Consider the following 23,625-nt stretch of genomic DNA (forward strand, 5'->3'; position numbering starts at 1 on the left):
TGACTCGTGGGGTATCAAGCATTAACTTCTGCAACCGATATACCTATTAAGGGTTTTCCTCTGATATATCTGGAGGCAAGCATTCTCGCAGCCGAAACTGCTTGAACTGTTGTTACATGTACGTAGTTGTTCGTCGGCACATGTGTTACTCAGACGATGTTCCCTGCAAAGTGCATCATGCGTAACTCGCGCCACCGTCGCCAAACGCAGCATTGTCAGAGCGATTCAGACTTGGGATCAGCAGTCTGCACAACCGCAACACTTTGAGACAGGGACGACCAACTCGCATCTGGCGAGGCGAAAGGCACAGAACTCAACGCTGACTGCGACCGTTCTCAAGCAGGGCGTGGGGACTATGGATCGTCCTGTTTCCGATATGCAACAACAGTTTTCAGCGCACCAGACTGAAGTAGAGAACTCTGTCTCCAGAAGATCTCCAGAAACGCAACGCTACGCGAACTAGCCGAAAACCTGGACAAGAAACTCGAAGTAAACAGGCAAAGCCGCCAATTACAAAAAGTTTACACTCATCCAAATACATCTCAGGAGGAACAAGGTTTACAACTGGTTGGATGCAGATCGAATGAAAGCACATCTAACACAACTTATGGCACTTTAGAAAACCCTACAATAAACTATACACTAAGAAGGTGGCAAAGAAACCGCCAAATCGTTGTAACCTGCATTAAAACAGTTGCCTGGGTCACCAAGTCGTTCACAAAAAAATCCGAAAAAATTTGCCAACATCACAACACACCCATCAGATTTCGAAACCCGAGAGAACAGTTTGAGTTACTTACCGATCTGAAGCAACAGTAACAGAAATCACACCGCACGCCAAACACTAAGCAAAAGAGAAACTACACAGACTCACGCTCGCCTTTGTGATAACCAATTTTGACCGTGATACAACAAACGAAAAAACTGAAGGGGACCTAAAGGTACCGCGAAACTAAATCAAAATTCCCCGCTATTGCTTCCAGTCATCTATAGTTACAAAGAACCAACTAACAAGCTGCTTGTTCACCATTTCAGAATGCACTGTGTACCCTGTGGTGTCACCGCCAGACACCACACTTGCTAGGTGGTAGCTTAAATCGGCCGCGGTCCATTAGTACATGTCGGACCCGCGTGTCGCCACTGTGTGATCGCAGACCTAGCGCCACCACAAGGCAGGTCACGAGAGACGATATAGCACTCGCCCCAGTTGTACGAGGAGATTGCTAGCGACCATACGGACGAAGCCTTCCTCTCATTTGCCGAGAGCCAGTTAGACTAGCCTTCTGCTAAGTACATGGCTACGACCTAGCAAGGCGCCATTAGCCTTACCTACTTTGAGAGTTATAGTATAAATGTCTCAAGAAGAATGCTGTAGTCATCAAATAATAAAGTTAAGTATAAAGCAGCTACGTACTTTTCTTGCTACCATTCAATAGTTATCCTGTTCCAGAATTGACGCCCGTCGGCGTGAGTGTGTACGCGTGCCTTTCTATCGGCTACCCGTCACTGTGGACTGGCTGCCTTGTCAGTCCACTTCATACCCCACAAGGTTGGACTATTTAAACACTGCCTCCTCAATAACAGCAACGTCCATATTGCAACACTTTCCAATAAGTCACGAAAAGCTGTGATATAAATTGAAATGTGAAGAACGGAGTCGAGCACATCCAATTTTTAATTGCAAAATAGACCCGAAACAAGAAGCACCAAAATGCAGGAGCTGCAACACTGATAACGTTAATAGTGATGAGAGTCACAAAGAAAGACCAAAACAGCCTATCTCAGCAAACAAAACTGAAAACATTAAGCGCATTGATCAAACTATCACGGTCTTCGGCCAAGAATGTCACGAAAACAATTAAACGGAAAACATACTCTGATTCTTCACTACAGCCCTTCCCAACATGATATTTGAAAGAAGGGAAATAATAACAGCAGTTTCTAAAAAGCTCGTACTACGTTCTTTGGCGAACACGGATCCACGTCTATATCGCCATATTGATAGACAAGGAGGCCTATGCCCAACCTAGCCTGAGACACCAGGAAGCAAGAATTGACCTTCACATTCAAGCCTAAGAAAGATATTGCCACTATCTGCATTGTCAACACACTGGGTTTCTGCTCTAAAAACAAACTCCCTAAAGGCATAATAAGAGAAAAAGAAGTTGGTATTATAGTCGCAGCACGTATCCCATGAGCAGGTAGAGAAATCAATCTAGATAACTGTATCTGTCACGCAAACCAGACCATAGTAGAAGCTGAGATAGATGCTTCAGAGTCTTTCATATAAAACACCACAACGATGTATCCTGCCGCGGTACTGCCAACTGATCTCGTGAATTATATACTCTCATTTTGCCCAGCTAAAGGAACAGGAGGCTCAGTACTAGATCTGTGATATTTGCTGAAAAATTGAACAAGAAAGATATTAAACTTGTTGTAGCCATTTTGAATCACGCAAGACTCAGAAATGACTCGCCGCCGTTTATCAATCACTATGGCACTTCTACCTTAGAACATATACTGCGTACAACATAGCTACCCAGATTCTGAAGCTACACTGAATTTGGCGACTGCATAGCTAACGAATACCTCACATTTATTATGCTGTGAACCACAAAAACTAGGAAAAACGATAATAAACTCACTAAATCGGATAGTCGAAAAATTCAGATTGATACGTTTTAACACAAAACCTAACGAATCAACTTTTCAAACCACTCCTTATAACATATCGTAATCACCAAATACAAGTGGAAGCAATACAACCTGCTATACCTAAAACTACCCTAAGAAGAAAATAACATAACAAAGAGAAAGACTCCTGACGTACATAAGAAACAAAATTAAACAGTAGGGAAAGTCTATAGACCATACGGCACTAACCAAATGGATATGCTACGATTGGCTTGAACATTTTCAATGACCTAATAAGAAGAGAAACCCACCAAATGATGCGCGAGGTAATCACAAGAATTAGGTCCCACAATAGCAGTAGTTTTTGGAAAAAATTTCCAACAGGTCATAGCACACCATTTGCGAACAGCCATCCTTAATAGCAGATGAGAATGTCATTCATTACTGACGACCTCAAAAAAGTTCCTCAGAGTGCTAGAAAACCATTCACGGTCATCCACGGTATCCAAAATTCGATGAAACCGACGAAGATATAATACTCGAAAATCCGAATGCAACCGCTTAACATCCACTACTTTATAAGATTGACGAATATAAAATGGAAAGAAAGCAGCTCAGAGACTGGAGGCACTGGAAGATAACAAAATAAATCACTCAATTCACAAGACACCTGCCTCAAACACATCAGACGTTTCTTCATCGCGGCCATGAAACTGAAAATAGTCTCTCTAAAATAGAAGCATGATAAAATCAAGATGATTTCCCAACCCGAAAGGCCAAAAAACAACACCAAATCATAGGTTACCGTGCTCTCAGTGACAGGGAAAGCTTTCGAGACAGACTAAAAATATTCAAGGAAGAACAATATAATCGCACAAGAACAAGCCGGGTTCAGCGGCAACCACAGCACAGGCGACCCGGTCCCAGGACTGAGCAGCAGAGCGACGCAGGCTGAACGCAACACGGCAGGCGCGACGCCAGCACGCTTTCTCGTGGACGGCGAACGCGCCTTCCATTGGTTGTGGCATGCTGGGCTGCTCTTTGAAACGTTACTTTTGAACTTCCAATGCCAAAGTGTGCAGCTTACTAAAAACGTTGCTGGAAACAGGTAAGTACAAGCGCTGCTTGGTGATCACCATTCGACAAGCATTAAGCCAGCCGCAGCGACGCCACGTGGGACAGTCACGTCTCCACTGCTACACATCAACAACACGGCTGACATCGCTAAAGGTCGAGGAACGAAAGAAGAGGCCTGTACAAAGATGACACTGCGTACTGTTGTCAGGGCCCGACATGTGGCAGAATTAACGAGCAGGTCAGCCCCTTCACAAACAAGCAGGAATCATCACTAAGCAAGTCGAGTAGATTAAAATACAGTGGATCCACGAAATCTATCCTTCATAACCAACCTGTGATTTTCAACTACCCCTACTTTAAATAAATATGCATTCCTCACGTTATCTTCAGAGGTACTCTGACAGTCAGTTATAAACAATGAAGAAATACGCCAACTGGAAAATAAGATGTTATAACACAGAGAGATGTTGTTGCGCCCCTCAGTGTCAAGACTGGTATTAAAAATAGCTCTCCATTCTACTGTATAACTTGTAGGCCTCTTCATCTCCAAGTACATACTGCAGCCCACATCCATCCCAATCTCCTTACTGTATTCACCACCTGGTCTACGATTTTCACCCACACTTCACTTCAAAACTAAATTGGTTACCTGTCGACGTCTCGGAACGTGTCCTACCAACCGCCCCTCCATTTGGTCAAGTTGCGCCTCGCATGTTCCCACGTTTCTCGGGAATCCAAACTTATCTTCCCTGAGGTCGGCGTCTACCAGTTTTTTCATTCTTCTGTAAAGAATCTGTGTTAGTATTTTACAACGACGAGTTATTAAACCGATAGTTCAGTAATTTTCACACCTACCAGCAACTGATTTCTTTGGAACTGATAACATTAAATTCTTCTTAAGGTCTGTGGGTACTTGGCCTGTCTCATACGCCGGGCACAACAGGTGGGAGAGCTCCGCCGTGGCCGGCTCTCCCGAGGCTGCCTGTAATCCTGCCAGAAGACTGTTTACTCCCTGGGCCTCGTTTCGACTTAGATGTTTCAGAACACTGTCAAATTTGATCTCGCACAGTTACATCTTCCACCTCATTTACATCCATGACCACTTCCCTATCTGTAATATTACCTTCAGTATGATATATATATCTGACATAACTACATTAGCAAAAAACAAACCTATCTGATGTCATGACAGCAGAAATTCTAAATATGATGTAGCTATGCTATTGACTATACAAAGACATAGACCACTACACCATTCAGAAGGACTCCAGTTTCTTCTATATAACATGGCACTTACTTCTGACTTACACGGTTATGTTACAAATCCCTTCGTATCATACTAGAGATTAGTTCCTAAGCATTAGTCTTAAAGACTACTGGTACAATGTAACAGGACACAAAATGCCATAACGATCGTCAAACAATCGCAGGTGATGCTTTTTTAAAGGAAGGTTTTAACCCACTCATAAGGCGAATGCCAGGACTCAGCTGTAAGAATAACATCGTCCTCCAATCCGCCAGGATTACACGCTGTGTCCAAACCAAATAAGAGCCTCACATTTAAGATGGACAGCGTCACTACATCATTAAGCGCATTTCCATTCAAAGAGTAACACGTTTGGTAAGGAACATTGCTGCTTGTACTAAACTAAAATATTTTCATTTTCACCTCTCCCCTGTCAACAGTGACTGTAATTGGGATCAGCAACTCAGAAACAGACATTCGTTAACAAAGTCACTCTGAAGTAGTCGACGAATGATCTTGAAATTAACCACATTTTATTAAGACCTGACTGATTAGGCGCTGCAGATAAGTGATCTTATGTATTTCTAAAACGTTAAAACTTAATTACGAAACCTTTTAATTTTCTTGATCGCAAAAACACATTGCTTTACCATTCATTACACGTTTTGGTTGCCAATCAACTATTGTTAGCTTGTAAAAGAAACGATAAACAGGGAATTGCCTTACATTTAACCAAATTTAACAAAGTTACGTAGTACTGTGTGATGGTATGCCAGTCATGGTAAATACAATGTGGCTATGAATTCTGTAGGCTTGAACGCCATCATCTAATAGCATATCTTGGAACTGTGTAAGTAATTGGAAAGTACCTATCGGGTGAATGTGAATAGTAAACTGTTTTCAGATATTAAAGAAATAAGCAAATAGAAATAATGAAAACATACCATGCTGACTAATGAACCACATTTTCCATGGACTATTGGTTACACCAACGAAGTTACAGAGTGCAACTCTCAACATATAGTAACAATCGAAACACACTCTTTCGTTAAGAATAAAGGCGCTAGCCCAGCTTAAGAAGCGAAAGTAATTTAAGGAAGAGACACTGTATCTAGTTACTTATATCGAAAATGAGTATGAGCAGAAATTAGTAAGTGTAGCTGCCTTTTTGGCCCTATCAGCTGTTCTCGACACTGCTTGGTGAGAAGCACTTCCTTAAAAATTCACGATTGTGTCGTCAATTTAAGGACTTACTTAACAACATGCTCAGCAATAGAGCATTTCATATCCATTCTCACAATGACAGATATAGGGTACGTAAACCAAATGATAGTTTACTTCAAATGCCTGTTCTGAGTCCACTACCACTTTGGTCTGTACATGCACAGCTTACCAAAAGTCTTCAAAAAATTTATTTATGTTGATGGCATTTGCTTGGTGGCTCAGAGCCTCAACGTTTCTGATACTGAAACCTCTTTAGCCACTGATATGGAAGTCTTAGATGTATACATCAAGAAATAGTGGCTCCACCTAAATCCACAGAAAATAATTGTATCTACATTACATCTATGCAGAAGACAGTCAGAGTGCACACCAGAAGACAGATTCAGAGACCAAGTCTCATTGTACTGCATTACACCATAATACACAGGAACAGCGCTAGATAGAACTCTTGACTTACAAGTAGCACCTAAAGTCAAAACGAGAAAGAACAGTCTTCAAAAATTTGGTGGTATCTTATGGGGAGCTAATGCTCGTGTTTTGAGATCCTTAGCTCTAACCCTATCATAAGTGCTCTGTTGCTGAAGATTACTGTTCGACCAGGATCAATAGTGCTCATACTAACAAGATAGATGTCCAACTGAATCAGGTATTATGGGATGTATTCAGAGTACAATCGCTCTAAGGCTTCCTGTTCTCAGCATCATCCTACCCCCAGCTCTAAGAAACCAGCTCTCCTAAAGGTCTGGAAGAACATTCTGAAGAATCCTCAGCTGGCCAGTCATCGAGATGCTCCACAGGCAGAACATCAACAATTGAAATCAAGGAAACCCTCATCATGCACAGCAGAGAACCTCGTTGTGTCCTCTTTGATTGTCAACCATTTACGGAAAATTCAGTGGAATCCGTCATCAATAGTCAACAAGCATCTAGTCAAGGACCCATTCATGCAGACAGGATTCGATCTCCCCAGACATCAGTAGAGGATCTTGAAATGGATTAGCAGTGGAGAAGGCTGATGTGCTTGTCTCAAGCATGGGGTGAATGTTCTATTTACAGACAATTCAATGACGCTTTCTAAATATTCCAGTTTCAATGGCCTCAGTATTATGATAACAGAGTCACATGTTGCAACACGCTTGAGGCAGCTGCATGCCCTGCCCGCTGCTGTGACATCACATGATGATCAAATCTAATGCTAATTCCAGAGATCTCTTTATCCTCACACGTGCTGATTCGATTATGTGCATGCTTAATCATCAGGATATGTAATTACCCAGGGGCTGTCTTCTGGATCCTGAGGTGTATGTCATAATTTGATCAAATAATTACAAATGATTTATCAGTTATGCTTCTCCCATGGTCTTGGTCTCTGTATCCTGAAGTGAACTGGACTGTGGATACTGAAATAGTACTTACCGACGAGAGTCGTGGCACAGTGTCATTTTCACTATGTCTTCACTGCTTAGAAAGTGTGTTAACTGCCCTGTCGTCGTGCTATGTAATTTTTGTATGTTATTGCACTAAGTCTTGGGATTTCGAGGTCATCTATACAGCTCTATGATATTATCAGTTCATTTCAGAATGCTACTATTTACCAGTACATACATGTTAGCTTATGGTTTAAAACATGTAAATGTAGGATTACCATGAAATCGTGAGTGTGAAGTTATAGTATAAACTGAGGATGTCCGTCGTAATGTAAAACACAATTTACTGATATGAGTTAGATCGAGCATTGTTAGCCGATGAAGCACACTCAGAAGTTGATGACAACAGACTAAGGTCCTTTTCAACTTCCTCTTCACATGAACATCTGTAGCAATAAGGCAACCATCATCGACCTGTATAAAAGTGTCGTGAAGTTGTATTGGTTATGCAGTGCACTACGGATTGCAACAGACAAATACGGTGGCAAGTATATGTGAAAGCGTTACTAAACGATGTTGTATGTTATGTAAGTGAATGTTGCATACAAGATGATTTAGAACAATATGTAAACATATGTATGGTTGCAGCACCAAGGGCTGCTACTATAGTCCTATAAATATTGAAACTGTAGAGCCTGATTTACAGACAGAGAACGGAGATACGTCGTTGCTCCTGTTGGATTGAACACAATGGAAGCAGAACTTATAGCATAAAAAAAAACAATTATTTAAAGAATAATGTAGAGATATAAGACAGAATGAATATTAAGAAATGTGTCAACAATTGTTTTTTTTATTTTTTGCATGTAAAAAATGTTAATAAACAAAGTTATTTAAAATGTGTATTTATCTTTCATTGGAAGAGCACCAGTGCAAAACAAATATTATGCAAGATATTTACAGATATGATAAATACGTCATACTATTCTGCAAACCCTCAATCATACATACAGTAAATATATTCACTCATTGAGTGAATAGAGCCAGTATGGTACAGTGTCAAAAAATTTCGACGATATAAACACACATTTAAACAGCTTAAGAAGGGTTCAAGTTACTTGCAAATACCCACATACTTAAAACAGAGATATGAGCAACTGAAGACGGTATTGACTTTGTAAGAGGAGGTCCAATAGTACTACCTTCAGGTTTTCTGTTAGGACAATGCTTAGCATTTGATGCTAAAAAGGTTTGCAAATCTGATCTGCCTGTAGATACACACATAAAAATGTATTACATCACATCGGTTCCGAGAGATCCAGAATCTGTACAGAAAACTGAAGTAGAATCAAGATAAACATCATTTCCGCCCTTTTTATTGGTCATGAAAACCACACACTGCATATTGTTCCACCATACAGCGAGACCTTCAGAGGTGGTGGTCTAGATTGCTATGCACAACGGTATCTCTAATACGCAGTAGCACGTCCTCTTGCAATGATGCATGCCTGTTTTCATCGTGGCATACTATCCACAAGTTCATCAAGGCACTGTTGGTCCAGATTGTCCCACTCGTCAACAGCGATTCGGCGTAGATCCCTCAGAGTGGTTGGTGGGTCACGTCGCACATTAACAGCCCTTTTCAATCTGTCCCAGCCATGTTCGATAGGGCTTATGTCTGGAGAACATGCTGGCCGTGAGATAGAGGAGGATTCCAGGTACATTACATTATAGTCAGGCAGAGGTTCCGAAATCAGGTATTGGATTGTAGGCATACCCAGGAGCAGTTATAGACTCAGCTCACAATATAATAGTGGTGAAGAGTATACTGAAGTTTGAAACATTAGTCAGGAAGAAAAATACGCAAAAAAGTGGAATACGTAAGTACTAAGTAATGGAGAGGCAAGCTTAAATGTCTCTGATACTGCAATATAGCGCATTAGCCAGTTCAGTAGAATAAGAAGGACACTTCTATAAAGAGCGATCAGAGAGAAACGGTCCAGTAAACGAAGTTCTAAAATGCATACCTTATGAGCTATGAGCACTTTTTCACGTTCGATACTGTGGAACGAGCACTAAATAGTTTACTTCTCACTCTTTTTGACGCGTCAGTCCTTTTGTATTTTGTTCTTTGTACCTTACGAATATGTCTATAGTAGTGGAAAAGGCCAGTTACTCGTTGCTGATAGCAAAATTTAATCATCCTCCTCTCGACCGTCATTTCAGCATCGTCAGAGTTCTGAGGTGCAGCGATCATGGTTCATTAAGTTACTTCCTCAGTTTGCACATATACCTGCAAATCCATCGCTATCCTCCGGTGGAAATGATGAAAGTAACTGTGACTGTTCACATGTATGAGCTACGCGTGGGCATAATCGAGGCATTTCGAGCCGTGGAACAGAGAATAATTTTAGGAACTGGAAAATATATTTTAGAAAATGCTGCTTGTTCGAGATATAGGCACAGAAGCTCACGATGACTCACGAGAAATATGCACAGACAGTCCAGTTACGCTGGATTCCCTGAAAAATTACAGCAATCTTAGATAAATAAGGGCATAAATGAGAACTGCGCAAGGGGAAGTGGGACAATCCGGAACCAACACCAGCAATTGTCAGAAGTGAACAGCAGTCGGTGCCAGAAAATAACAGAATCACTTCATTATAAGACAGCAGGCATCAATAACACAGGACATTACCTACGTATTTTTCGAAACTTCTTTCGAACGGAAGAAATCAAGAGATAGATTTCACACTTCTGGAGATTGTTGTAAAGAATTATTTGCCCTTCAACAGCCGGCCGCGGTGGCCGTGCGGTTCTATGCGCTCCAGTCCGGAGCCGCGCTGTTGCTACGGTCGCAGGTTCGAATCCTGCCTCGGGCATGGGTGTATGTGATGCCCTTAAGTTAGTTAGGTTTAAGTAGTTCTAAGTTCTAGGGGACTGATGACCACAGCAGTTGAGTCCCATAGTACTCAGAGCCATCTGAACCATCTGAACCAGAGAATGCCAGCTCGGAGGACAATTTCCAATACACTACTAAAACAACAGTACGCCATGATGAAAGAAATTGTAAGAGTCAAAATAAATTCTGCGGAAGCGGTTGTGCTGACAATTGATGGGTGGACCTCAACCACAAATGAGAGTTACTTGTTGGTGACAGCACACTACGTTAAAGACCTGGAGCTGGCATCTTCCCTCCTAGAGTGCTTTAAATACGACGAAAGGCACACGTCAGAAAAACTCTCCGAAGAACTGCGACATGTCACAAGGGAATGGGGCATTCAAGAAAAAGTCGTGTGTGTTGTTAGCGACAATGCTGCTAATATTGTGGCAGCTGTCAGACTCACAGCCTGGAAACACATCCCCTGCTTTGCGCACACACTCAATTTAATTGTTCAGAATGGGCTTCCGCACATTCAAACCATTCTGAATAAAGTAAAAAAAAATGTTCAGTTTTTAAAAGAAGTTCACAGGCCTGCACGAAACTGAAAATGATGCAGGAACAGTTAAAAGAGCCAGTTCTGACACTAAGACAGGACACAGTTACAAGATGGAATTCAACCTATGATATGCTGCGAAGAACAATCGAGGTTAAGAATTCCCTAATGACAGTTATCACTCTGAATTATCCGGATCTTCCAAATCTGGCTGCAGAGGACATTGCGAGTGTAACACAGGCCTGTGACCTGTTGAAAGTTTTCAAACACTGCACCGAGGAAATGTCAAGTGAAAATGTCACTGCTTCAAAAGGTATACTCCTTAGTCGCTCGTTGAGAAAATGGTGTTGCAGCTTTGTTAATAATGGCCGAAAAGCTAGCTAAAGACCTAAAATGACGGCTTCGAAATATACAGGGAAATTCCATTTTTGCAGAAGCAACTTCATTAAATCCCCGGTTCAAATTACAAGGTTTTTCTGATAAAAATTCTGCTGAGAAGGTGAAATTAAACCTGATTAGGCACTGTGAGAAATTTGTGACGAACACATCCACTGCTACTGCAACAATCTCAGTCCCAACCACTGAATCTACTTCTAGTCTCTGGCTCGAATTTCATGAAGTGTTTTCCAGGCTGCAGAGTAGTCCACACCCGAGAGCTGCTGCAATGGTGGAAGTGGACAAATATTTACAAGAGCCCCTGCTACAGAGACAAGGCAATCGACTTCAGTGGTGGTCTGAACGGGTGTCAGTATACCCCTCGCTCTCTGAACTTGCAAAAATACGACTGTGTATTGTTGCAACCTCCACGCCTTGTGAAAGAGTGTTCTCGAAGGCAGGACACCTTATAACTAACAGAAGAAATCGCCTGACAGGAAAAAGTGGAACAAATCATGTTATCAAACGGAAATCTCTGAACATTTGCCAAATCCGTTGATGTTTATTCATAAATATATATGTATTTTTTAAAATATAATTAGGACAATCCTTAAATTGACATTTAGTGTAACTATTTCAATAATGTGTACGAGATGAACAATCCAACATGAACGATTATCTTTCAAGCGTGGATTCGACTCAAGCTTCAATTCCAGACTCAGAAGGTAAACATTTTACTTTCATATTGGCTGTGCGTGCTCACACAGACTTTCGTGTCCTACATGACACTTCAACCTTGAACCTTGACCCTAACTTCTTACCGGATGAGCAACCCGGACACATCTAACGACACTGGTCAAAACACATCTAGACGTCGAATGTTTATCTACGCCTTACGCTCATGTCTATGTGAAACGGTTCTGTACTGTGCCACGTCGGTTGTAGTTCACTGACACTGTTAACGGGTTGCCAGAGTACAGACACACTTCTACAACTATGACTGGTGCCGCTTTTACTTTGACCAACGCTTGCCCTTAACAGGTAATTTTATATAGTCAAACTCTGCTGTCTACTATTTGTAGAACTTTTCCCTTACTTCGATTTCTGAGGCTAAAGTGTCAGTTTTTATGTAAGACTCTGATTTATGTAAGATTCTGAGCAAATCCTCACTTTGCTTTTGTTTCCATTCCATCACCTGGTAGCAAGGTGAACTGATGCGACGAAAATGACGTCAATAAAGTAACATCCTATGTTCTCCTACATTTTGAAATCACTAAAGGATTCTTTTACACATCAAAATGAGTAAATATATAGAATTTTGAAATTCGCCTGTACTTCGCCTCTCCATAAACTGATGTCAACAGCGTTAGCAGATTTTTGTGAATCGAGCTTACACTCTCCATGGTTAGCGGCGCCACCTGGCAGTCGGCGCTTTCGTGTAGTAAAAACATACATACATATATACATTACATACGCGGCCAGTTCCCTGACGGCTGTAGTACAGCCACTCCCTGGTTCCTGCAGCGTTGCGAGTGACGGGCCATACCTACATCCCCACACGGGCTGAGTGATAGTTACCTCTGTCAGAGTCTGTGCATTCCAACACAATAGTGGCATTGTGAGCAGTGGACCTGTATGGCTGACGTTGCACACTGCGTATCCAGTACGACCTACTGTCGGCAAGTTCAGTGCTTGATTTGTGACGGTACGCATAGGTACTCCCCACTGGTGTCTCGGTCTTGGGTAAAAAAAAGGATCGATACTGCAAATTTTGAGATGTGGTACCCCCCCCCCCCCCCCCGCTGCCACTCTCGAAGGTCACCACAGTATCGGAACCTGTTTTTTACAAATCAAGCACTAGCTGAGGTTAAAGCTGTACACCACTTACCAAATGCACTTCATGTCATTATTTTTGTCACGGTATATAAAATTTTTCAGTGTGTGCATGGCAACAAGAGCGATTCAGCTCAACGGATTATGGCGCTGTGTAATGCCTGGTGGCTGATACGTACCAATAAATATTACTACTTGTGTGTGTGAATGGAATTTTAAGCATAAAACGTATAATGCTATAGTTGACCTCTTTTATGCTACCTTTTTGTGTTTTAGATCTGAAGAAGTCTCGTCAATGATCTGAAACTAGTAATCAGTAGAGGAGTTTTAGCGATCATGAAATACGACTTTTATCCACACATTTTAACATAACAGATCGCCCATCATTCCTTTAGAAAATGGGAAATAATAACGAAAAGAACTTTAACTTTTGCGCCCAAGGGCATATTTTGCACTGGGTTGACGCCACCTGCGACCGCAATTCTAATTCGGTCTAAATCTCATTTGGCAACCCAGAATGCCAGTTTGATGGCGCATTGTTGAATGTCTAGTTGCTTAGTTTCATTTTCATGGTTGATTTATAGACTAACCATTATTATTAGCAGTTTGTCACAGTTGTGCAAACGTGTTTGTTTTCAGGAAGATTTTCTACATTGAGTCATAGAGACCTGAACGAGGCGGAAATTTTCGCTTAACATCTAATAGGCGAACAAGTATCCGAGTTAAGGGATTTCGAGTCGAATTATTTAGACATTGAAGAGAATACAAATAAAGAAGATACGGGGGGGGCAATGAAGAAACAATGCACACAGATAACACTCCCAAAATGCTACAAGTTCTGGTAGAGTGCATCCAGAAGCAGCTCCAAGAATATGTAAAAGTGGTTCTGCGAACTTGGCCCATAAACCTCAGCGAAGAAGTACACCTGGGAAAGAAGTATCTGAATCAATCAAAAAAATTTTCACTTCTGAAATGGTTAGGAAAATAACTGACGATACTATTGTATCATCTGAATGCAAAAAATTGATCTCTTGTTAGCGATCCTGCACTATACGCTGTACAGTAACACATACTACAATATACTGTTCTACTTAACGTAATCTGTTACATTAGATTGCTTTTAGGATCTAAGATGTACGTACTCACTTTGCATTTGACGATGTATTCGTTGTGACGCCTGATTTGAAACCAAAAATCTGCAGAAATCGAATGTTTGAAAATCAGAGTTACCTCCCCAAATAAGCAACAAAAAAAACTAACATTGGATCTTACAGCCGATACATTTGTCAGAAAATGGAACAAAAATACGTAGTTTTATTCGGTAAGTCGCAAAAAGAGACGTCCTAAGGGACTTTATAAGTATAGTGTTCATATAAGGTTTAGATGGGACCATTAGATTCCTGTGTTATAGCCTAAATACAGCATTCATGTACGGTTTAGATAGAACCATTAGATTTCGATGTTATAGCCAATAAGTCGTTAAAAGTGATGTCGCTATGAACGGTCTCGACTGAATGTATCCACAGGACGTGTGGCATGTAATTGAAAAAGTGGCGTGCCAACGCGTCTCCTCGAGGCTTTCAGGCTTGCAGCGAAATGACCACGACGAGAAAAATTGAGGAATTGCAGCCAATATAAGAGGCCTTGCCGACGATGGCCCCAACCACGCGACATTCGCGAGCGGAACAGGAGTAGGCGGGTGACAGTGTGAGGAGAAATGTTGTTGAGAATAGGTTCTGGGTTCGAACCCCAGTCCAACACAAAGCTTCACGTCACGGCATTTCAAATAAGTTACATGTGAAGAAGCAATATTTAACATCTCTCCTAGTTCCTCAACAAGGACGATAGATGCTGGGTAGGAATCCGCGTCCGTTAAAAATGTTTACGTTATGTAATTTATAGTTGATATTTGCTAACTGATACTGTGTAAAATCGAGGTATATCACTCTCTGTACGCCTAGACAGGAATGACTGTTAGTTTCCGTCAGTCACGAAATCTTTGCTTAGTCTACATGACCTGGATTTGAATCCATATGCAGAATGGGACGGTTCGTCGTGTCATTTGAACTTCATAGATATTCTGAACTAGCTGCTCGTGAATAACTTAAGTTTTTAATGTCATTTTGCGTTAAATAATAAGTACGGTATGTTACTTTGAAGAAAAAATCATGAATATGACGAACTTACTACGTGCATTACCTATCCGACGTAACAATGAGAGTGGTAACATTTGAGGTATGTCATTTATTGTAATAAATGTGAGCTTACAAGCGTTAAGGACAGTTTATATGTGATAAGGGGTTCCCTGATATTAGTACTATCGTGGTATTACTTTACATCTTGAGTTACTGCGATACAGACCAGTGTTTTCTAGTGGTGACTTGTTGGAACCATTTTCAACAGTCAAACGACTGTACTGAGAGGCTATTAGAGGACCTGCTAAACAGCTGCGTTATGCGGGTTGCATGCGATTAAGGCAAAATGCAATTCGATTCGTTCGGATATTTTTGAGCATGACTGTTCGTACATAAGTTGTGTACCAGAAAGGAGTATTGTCGGTCCGATACAAGTAGGCTATTCTCACCATTTACGTACGTAATCGTTCATTGCTTACGGAAAGATTCCGGACAGTAACGTACACAGTGTAAGTACTGGCATCAGAGGCGGTACCTTCAGTGTCGGCGCTGTGTGGTCAGGAAGGGGCAAAGTGCGAGCACGTTCTGTGAAAGAAATATTAGGCGCTGCTGTGACTAATAGTAAGGGCACAGAAGTATTTTGTTTGTAAACATTGTCGGGGGTGTCCTTGGAGGCAGATTATCTGTAAAAATATTCCTACGTTATTCAAAGAATTCGTAAATAAAATATTGTCAACCGATCTGACTAAAAATTGAACTAATTTTTGGCATCACATTAAACCAGCAAGCGGATCAAAACCATGAGTTGAGTCGCTCAGTGACCATACTACCACAAAAACGGATGATGACCGACTTAAGGCGAAAAACAGAGCTGCCATGAATCATTCACTCGTTTCCAGAATTCTAAATTTTCCGAAATATTGCTTGTACAAATATGATTGGAGCATGAATATAACAGCAAACTCAGCGAGTTTAAACTGTGCCGACCACCTCACATTAACAATGCAGCGCCTTGCCAAAATGCCGACAAAGCGAGAGAAGAGTTTTCGTGTGTTGGAATGTGCGGGATATTTGACCGAATGTGGCAGCTGCAACCGTGTAGGGGGGTGAACGAGATTTCTGTACGCGGTCCAAAGAAGTCAACAGCAGGCGCAAGCCGCGAACTCTCAACACCGCAGCAAAGTGTGTGGAACACCGTGCGTCGCCGGTCACACATCCAACCGCGCCGTCTGCATTTCTCACAACAATTAAAAGCAGAAGGTTGCGGCCGGCGTCTTCAGATTTGCGCCATTATGCACGGACCGGTTGAGGATGGACATTTCGTCTGCATGCTCATATTCAGCATCGAAGCAACCTCGCACATATCTGAAAATGTTTATCTCCGCCATGTGAGAGTGTGGCGTACCGAGGATCGTTGTAGTTCCTTCACAGAATAAAAACGGCCCAATCAAGCTTTGTCTGTCACACTACACAGAAAACATTAACCATCTGCGAATCTGGTTGATGCGCCGCAATTTCATGGGGATTTTCAGTAGCCCACACTCACATTGCGGAGATTAAGTTTTCAGATAAATTCTAGGTTGCTTCGTCGCTGAAGATCAGGATGGAGGTTCAGCATGGAGGTTCATCCTCCAGTGGTCCCACCGCTGTGGCGCGAATCTGAAGGCGCCGGCCGCAACCTTCTGCTTTTAATTGTTGTACGGGCTGCACACGGTACGGTTCGAAGTGTAACAGCCGAAGCACGGTCTTCCACACACGTCGCTGCGGTATTCAGAGTTCTCGGCTTGTCGCTGATGTTGACTTCTTTGTACAAAAATCTCGCTCACCCTCCTCCACGGCCGCAGCTGCCACATTTGGTCAAACATCCCGCACATTCCAACACACGAAAACTCTTCTCTCGCCTTTTCGGCATTTTCACAAGGCGCTGCATTCGTAAGATCAGGTGTCCGGCACAGTGTAAACTCGCTGAGGCGAAAAATATTTCGGAAAATGTAGAATTCTGGAAACGAGTGAATGATTTAATAGTAGCCCTGTATTTCGCCTCCTGTGTCGTCTTCCATTGCTGTGACGGTATGGTCACTGAGCGGCTCAACTCATGATTTCGATCCCGTTGTTGTTTTCGTGTGACGCCAAAAGTTCTCTTAATTATTAGTCGGAAAGGTTGACAATGTTGTATTTACAAATTATTTTAATAATATAGATAATATTTGCACACGAAACCTGCCTCCAAGGATTCTCCTGACAATGTTAACAATCAAAGTACTTCTCTGCATCTCCAATTAATCACCGCAGCGCCTAATATTTCATTCACAAAATGTACTAGCACTTCAGTACTAACTAATCACACAGTGCCAAAACTATGTAGTGACTTCAATGCTGCTATTTATACTGCGTACATTAGTATCTGCCATCTTGCCGTAAGCAATCAACGATGACGTACGTAAATGGTGAGTATATGCCTACTTGCATCCGACTTTTATTACTCCTTTCCAGTACACTATTCAGTAAGTACGAACATGGAACCCAACGCAATTTCGCACCTGACTGACGAACTCATAGACCAAGACACAGGTATCGTTAATAGGAAGTGTGTGTTTGAATTCCGGAATTAAATCTAGAACTTCTCTCTGTGCAGCCTCAAGAATGAAAAATTAATACGCCAATGGCTTTATTCTTCCTGCAAAACAATGATGAGAAATTTATATATCATAGTGTTTTCTAACACGTATGGTGAGCTATCAGTGCTGCTATTCATTAACTTTTAATTCACGTCTTGCTGACAATTTACTTATAGAATCAGTGACGAGTGGCTGCTTTCCTTATCTGAAATACCGATTACAAGATACGAAGTGCCACAGTAACTGACCTAACGTTCTTTAAAGGGCAGATGGACCTGTACTGTATTACTGGCTTGTACCGATAATGTACATCATTTTCGTTACCACTCACGAATGATCCTGCTTCCTGTTTATTTTTCAATTAATGCATACTGATTCTGTAGCTGGGTTCACTGTTGCCTTTCATCTAGTAATGTAGTGCCCGAACACAAGGCTCCGACGTCATTTGCATGGGAAAATTTAGTCGATAATTTCACATCTTCAGACAAAAACCGATCGTGAAGGTTTGATATTTTGCACAGAAACGAATATTCTTTTAAATGGCGGTTAACGCAAGTACTGATCAGCTTTTGAAAGCCACCTAACAACTTTTTTTTTGAAAATCGGAAACCGGTAACGGTTTTGTGTAAATAAACTTTGCATATCATATTCGTGGTTGACTGCTCTAATTAAGTTGTAATCTTTATAATTTTACTACAGCCTAGTTTTTCATGCTGTTTGTTTTCGAGAATGCAGCGATAGATAGCAGGCACTATATAGTGTGTCTCAAATCAACATGAATATTATTCAAAAGGCCATTAGTAAATGATACGCGTTACCACTGCATTGGAAAGCACTTTTCCTCATAACATTAGCACTAAAAAGTTCAACTCGATTATCCATTATATCATTCAGAAGACATACTAGATGTTACCGATAACTCGCGTCATAAGTATGCACGATAATATTCTTCAGATCCATTTGTTCCTTTTTAGGCCACTCGGCCAATGGGTTAAAACAAAACCGTGGACGGGACAGCACGGCCTGTATTCGCCTGGGACGTGTTGACTGCCCGCGCCCACGTGTCAACAGGCGTACGAGGCTGGCTGCACCGATGCCTCTTTGTGCGAAGGCTGCGTCCGTCTTGTGCACACGCAAATTTACACAGGTGTAAACGTACGTTTGTTTACACTAGCTACGAACTGTGCCCAATGCTGAAAAATACTGAACCTGCCGTTCCAACTGTGTTTCGATCCATGACGACATCAAAACGGACGTAAAACACTCATCGAAATCTAACGTGCATAAAATATCTGACACAGCAATAATTATCGTTACTGTAACACTCCATTTCTTTGGCTCCGCTAACTGACAACCGTACTGTAACCTGTCAACCTAGGCTAGACCTCGGGCTATGCAACACATCACTTTTCCACCACAACCTATATTAGAAAAAACACGTAATATAGCAGCCATGTAAACATCACCGCGTTCTGTTGTATCTGTAAGTATATATGGCGTCAGGGAGTACATCATTACGCCACGGGGCAATGTCGACGCCCCCTATCGGTAGCTGCGACCTGCTCCAGTTTAGACAGCCGCCTGTACTGGGAAGACGGGTATTTGCAGAACCTAAGGAGTGTTGATGCTTCAGAAAGGTGAAACAAGACTGAAGTCAGACAACTGCAGACTTTTTTTTAACTGGCTAACTACTAAATGGTTTATGACCAAATGGGCCACAAATGCGACAGCGAAATTTTCGCGAATCGCTTTTTTCTTCAGCAGAGGCATAGAAGTACCGGGTGGTCGTAAGTAAAATGCAGCCACTCACCGAAGTTCACTGTGGTCTTTAATTGTCATATGGCAACGAAACTTGGCAGGTATGGTGAGGCGTTAATGCGAAACCAGTTTGCGCCGGAGGAAATCAGTTCCGGTTTTAGTTACCAGGTGCGAATCTGTCGCTGTGCAACGTCTCGCCGAAGTCTTCGGTGCTCATACTGAACAAATTGTGCAGCTGGCGGTTAATAACAAGATCTACATTCTGCCTTTCTCACTTGTTTGACCCTTCCTGCCCACGTTCCGTTGCCAATCCGTTACATATGGAAACATTTCTATACGTCTTTCTTCCGTTGATAGAGCCATTTGGTGACCAAAATCGGAAATAATTGCTTTCCAGTGTACATCGGTTCCGCAAGGGGGCTTTAGTATACCAAGTTTCGCTACCATACAATAGTTACAGTCCACACTGGACCCCTGTGAGTGGCTCAACTTCAGATTATGAGCAGCCAGTGGTACAGCACCGCTACTGCCAGCTCAAGTATCGTGTGAGACACCACACTGTCAAATATTCTGCTGGTGGACAGAACACGTGAAGAATTAAAAGCACCCAGAAACATTCTACACATTCGTAAGTCACCAGCGGTCTTAATCCGTAATTATGGGCAATCGATGTGTGCCTCAGAGAGCGAATTCCACACATTCTCGATTAAATGGCGGTCTTTTTCTGAAACTGTTTTGGCTCCGGCCACTCTTCAACCGTCAACGTCACATTTCCCGACAGTTCAGCACTACTAATCTCGCTACACACGAGACGTTTTGGACAGGTCTTCAATTCGGTGCATCAATTGCGTTGCACATTTTGTGACAGCCGAGTATAAGAAAGGAAACCACCACACACACTTCAGTGTCACGAAAGTGAGGACCACTTGGAGCTCAGATTTCGGTTTACGCATTATTCATAAAATTCGTGGAACTTTTATTTAATCATCCCGTCCCTCACGTGTGAAGACAGTCACTCTTATGTGACATCAAGCGTCCTGTGCTGCGATTGGATGCGGCGAGCAAACTGGACAGTCGCTGTGCTGATCTATGAGTTTGCGAAGTTAAAGTTGGCAATTTCATAGTTTTGGTACTCAAATTTGCGTTTTATGACGATATGCAGTCTAAATGATATACGACATTTCTGAAGTCTTCAAGATTTTGAGTACTTTATCATGCTAAAGTGTCGGTAAATCTGGCGTCAGTGGCTACCGATAATTCCCTAAAAGTGACTTACCATCAGTAAGTCTTCTGTAAGGCTTCTGTAACAGTAGCTGCCTAAACAAAATAGTATTTGCTATAGGTTTCAGTCAAATATAATTAGCAAATACCTCCACAAATGTAATTCCGACGTGATTCAGTGCTCTGACGGAAACTAATAACAAATCTACCTAGATTCTTGCAAATATTGCACTGGAAATGGCAGCAATTAAATCTAGATTCTGCCGTCGTTATAGGTCGCACATAAAAATTTACACTGCATTTTAATTGTGTTATTTGAATGTCAGATAAAGAAGTTGGCAAGTGACAGTCAATCACCATCATTCATTCTTTGGTCGCGTAAGATACCACTAATGCGCAAGCACGATTGCGACAACTTTTCTGCACAACAAGCCACTGGGAACACGACGCGTCTCAAAGACCTTGCGTAGCTTCGTCGACACACGAGTCTCTCTTACCCAACAAATAGTAACACGAGAACAAAGCGCTGCAGAGTTCTATAGAGCAAAAAAATTGTGGTCTGTGATCGCTTCTCTTTTATCAGCAAATCACAAACGAAACATGACGTCACAGAACGATGAAAGAGAATGAGAAAGTTTTATTTCATGAAACGCAAACATTACGATAAATTCTCAAGAATTCGCCAACAACCAAGCAAATCTTCGCCTCAGTCTGCCGTAGGTTGGGGAAAACAACAGATCCCTCGTGCATCACAACCTAAATTCCAGAAAACTGTAAAAATACTGAAATAAACGCAAGTGCTGCGTTTCATCGCCAGAAGCACGTCGGCATGACGCCACGAGTGGAGTACAGGATTCGGAATGCCTATGCACTAAACAACTTCGGACGTCTGATTACTTTGCAGACGAGTTAAGGTCTGTAATATTTGACGTTAGGCGTGTAAGCGAGAAAATGTTTTGGAACTCTTTAAAATTATTCTCAACGTGTGTTCGAAGTCGCGAAGTGCTCAAATACTGGGTGTATAACGTTCGCGTATTTCAGCGCCGTGCGTTACGTTACCTCGCGACACGCCAAGTTTACAACTGTGATATTTTTCTTACTGTGTGAAAGCCGTAACGTCAGGTTATACCTTTCAATGAGTACCTTACAACATTTTAGATGTTCAAATTCGGCCAAATTAAGCGAAATGTTGAAAAATAAACTTCTGTCAGCCCTGCAAGGCGCAACAGAGGTAACCTGCTGTCACTCTTTGCTGGCGGTCCAGAATTGCAGACAGCCACGGCTGCTGGAGTCAGTGGCAACAGACGCCGTGTAGCACTAAAACTCATTCAGTCCGAAGTGCTGACTGTTTGATGGTTTTCGCATACTTGCGTCCTCTACGAACATTGGTTATTTCGTTGCAGTGACGTAGCCAGGAACGCGTAGTTTTCGTTTCCGACAACTGTGGTACGAGAAATCTGCAGGAATCGACAATGGTACATCGAAACACTGCCCGACTGCATGTCGCACTATTTTCCGTTCGTTGCACGCTATTCTCGCTCAAGGTATCAGCGATTAAATGCCTGTAACAAGGCGATAAATAACGAGTAATAAATTATTAAACACTCGACGCGCTAATTTAACAAACTATTCGCCATCTCTTTGTTCGTATCGATCCTAATTGTTAAAGTAAGACAATGTATTAAACAAGAGCAGTTCCGTCGTGAGTTACGCGACAAGCCACACAAAAGCGAGCAGAACGACAGCCGCAGCTTCCAAGTACCCCAGTGGAGGCCGGCTGCCCGCCTCACCTGTCTCTGGTGTTCTCGCCGAGAGGCGGGACTGCGCCGCAAGCAGCCACACGCCTGGCCGCTCCGCCACAGCTGGGCCGCACAGACAGCCGCGGCGCGCCGCTGCCCCATTTCTCTCCCCCCCTCCCCCCCCTTCCGCCCCCACCCCCCGACAAACAACACGGTGACGTCATGAGGCTGAGTTGCTAGCAACGAGTTAAAATTTCATAGAGTAGCTGAGATACTAGTTACAGCGCTCCTAGCGGCAACCAACGCTAACTTGGCCGCCATGTTCTCCTTAGTCAAAACATTAGGAAAGCGTTACTGTTGTTTGTGTTGGAAGTGTGTCAGCTGTTGTGATATTACTGCAATATTTAACTTTTCTAGTTGACTTTTTTGTTACAAAATATGAAGTCAACATGCCTGCAGTGTGTTCAGCGTTCAACTGCACAAATCGCAGCGATAAAACAACAAATATTTCATATTATAAGTAAGTATATTAGTACCGAAATACGACACACGTTTTTTAATGTTTATTAAAGAGTCATTTGCATTGGAACTGTAATTATGCTTAAGACAAATGCAGGAAGTAATTTATTTATCGTTGATTACAGATTTCCTTTAAAAGATAAGGAAATTACAAAAAGATGGGTTATAAATATGAAGCGAGAAAACTGGTTTCCTACTACAGTCAGTTACCTCTGTTCAGCTCATTTTGAAGAGAAATATATGTACCACACAAATGTCCAGAGGCGCCTTTTGTCAAAACCAGTACCTACTATCTTTAACTTTCCACCACATTTACAAAAGCAAGAAAGTATTACGACCACAAACCAGAAAGCGATCTTTCGACAATTTGCAAGATAGTGCTATTACAGTGACATCATTAGCACAAAGTAAGTCAATAGTTTAATTTTACTCTGTGTTC

This window comes from Schistocerca serialis, unplaced genomic scaffold (genome assembly GCF_023864345.2).
Source record: "Schistocerca serialis cubense isolate TAMUIC-IGC-003099 unplaced genomic scaffold, iqSchSeri2.2 HiC_scaffold_1406, whole genome shotgun sequence".
Classification (NCBI taxonomy): Eukaryota; Metazoa; Arthropoda; class Insecta; order Orthoptera; family Acrididae; genus Schistocerca; species Schistocerca serialis.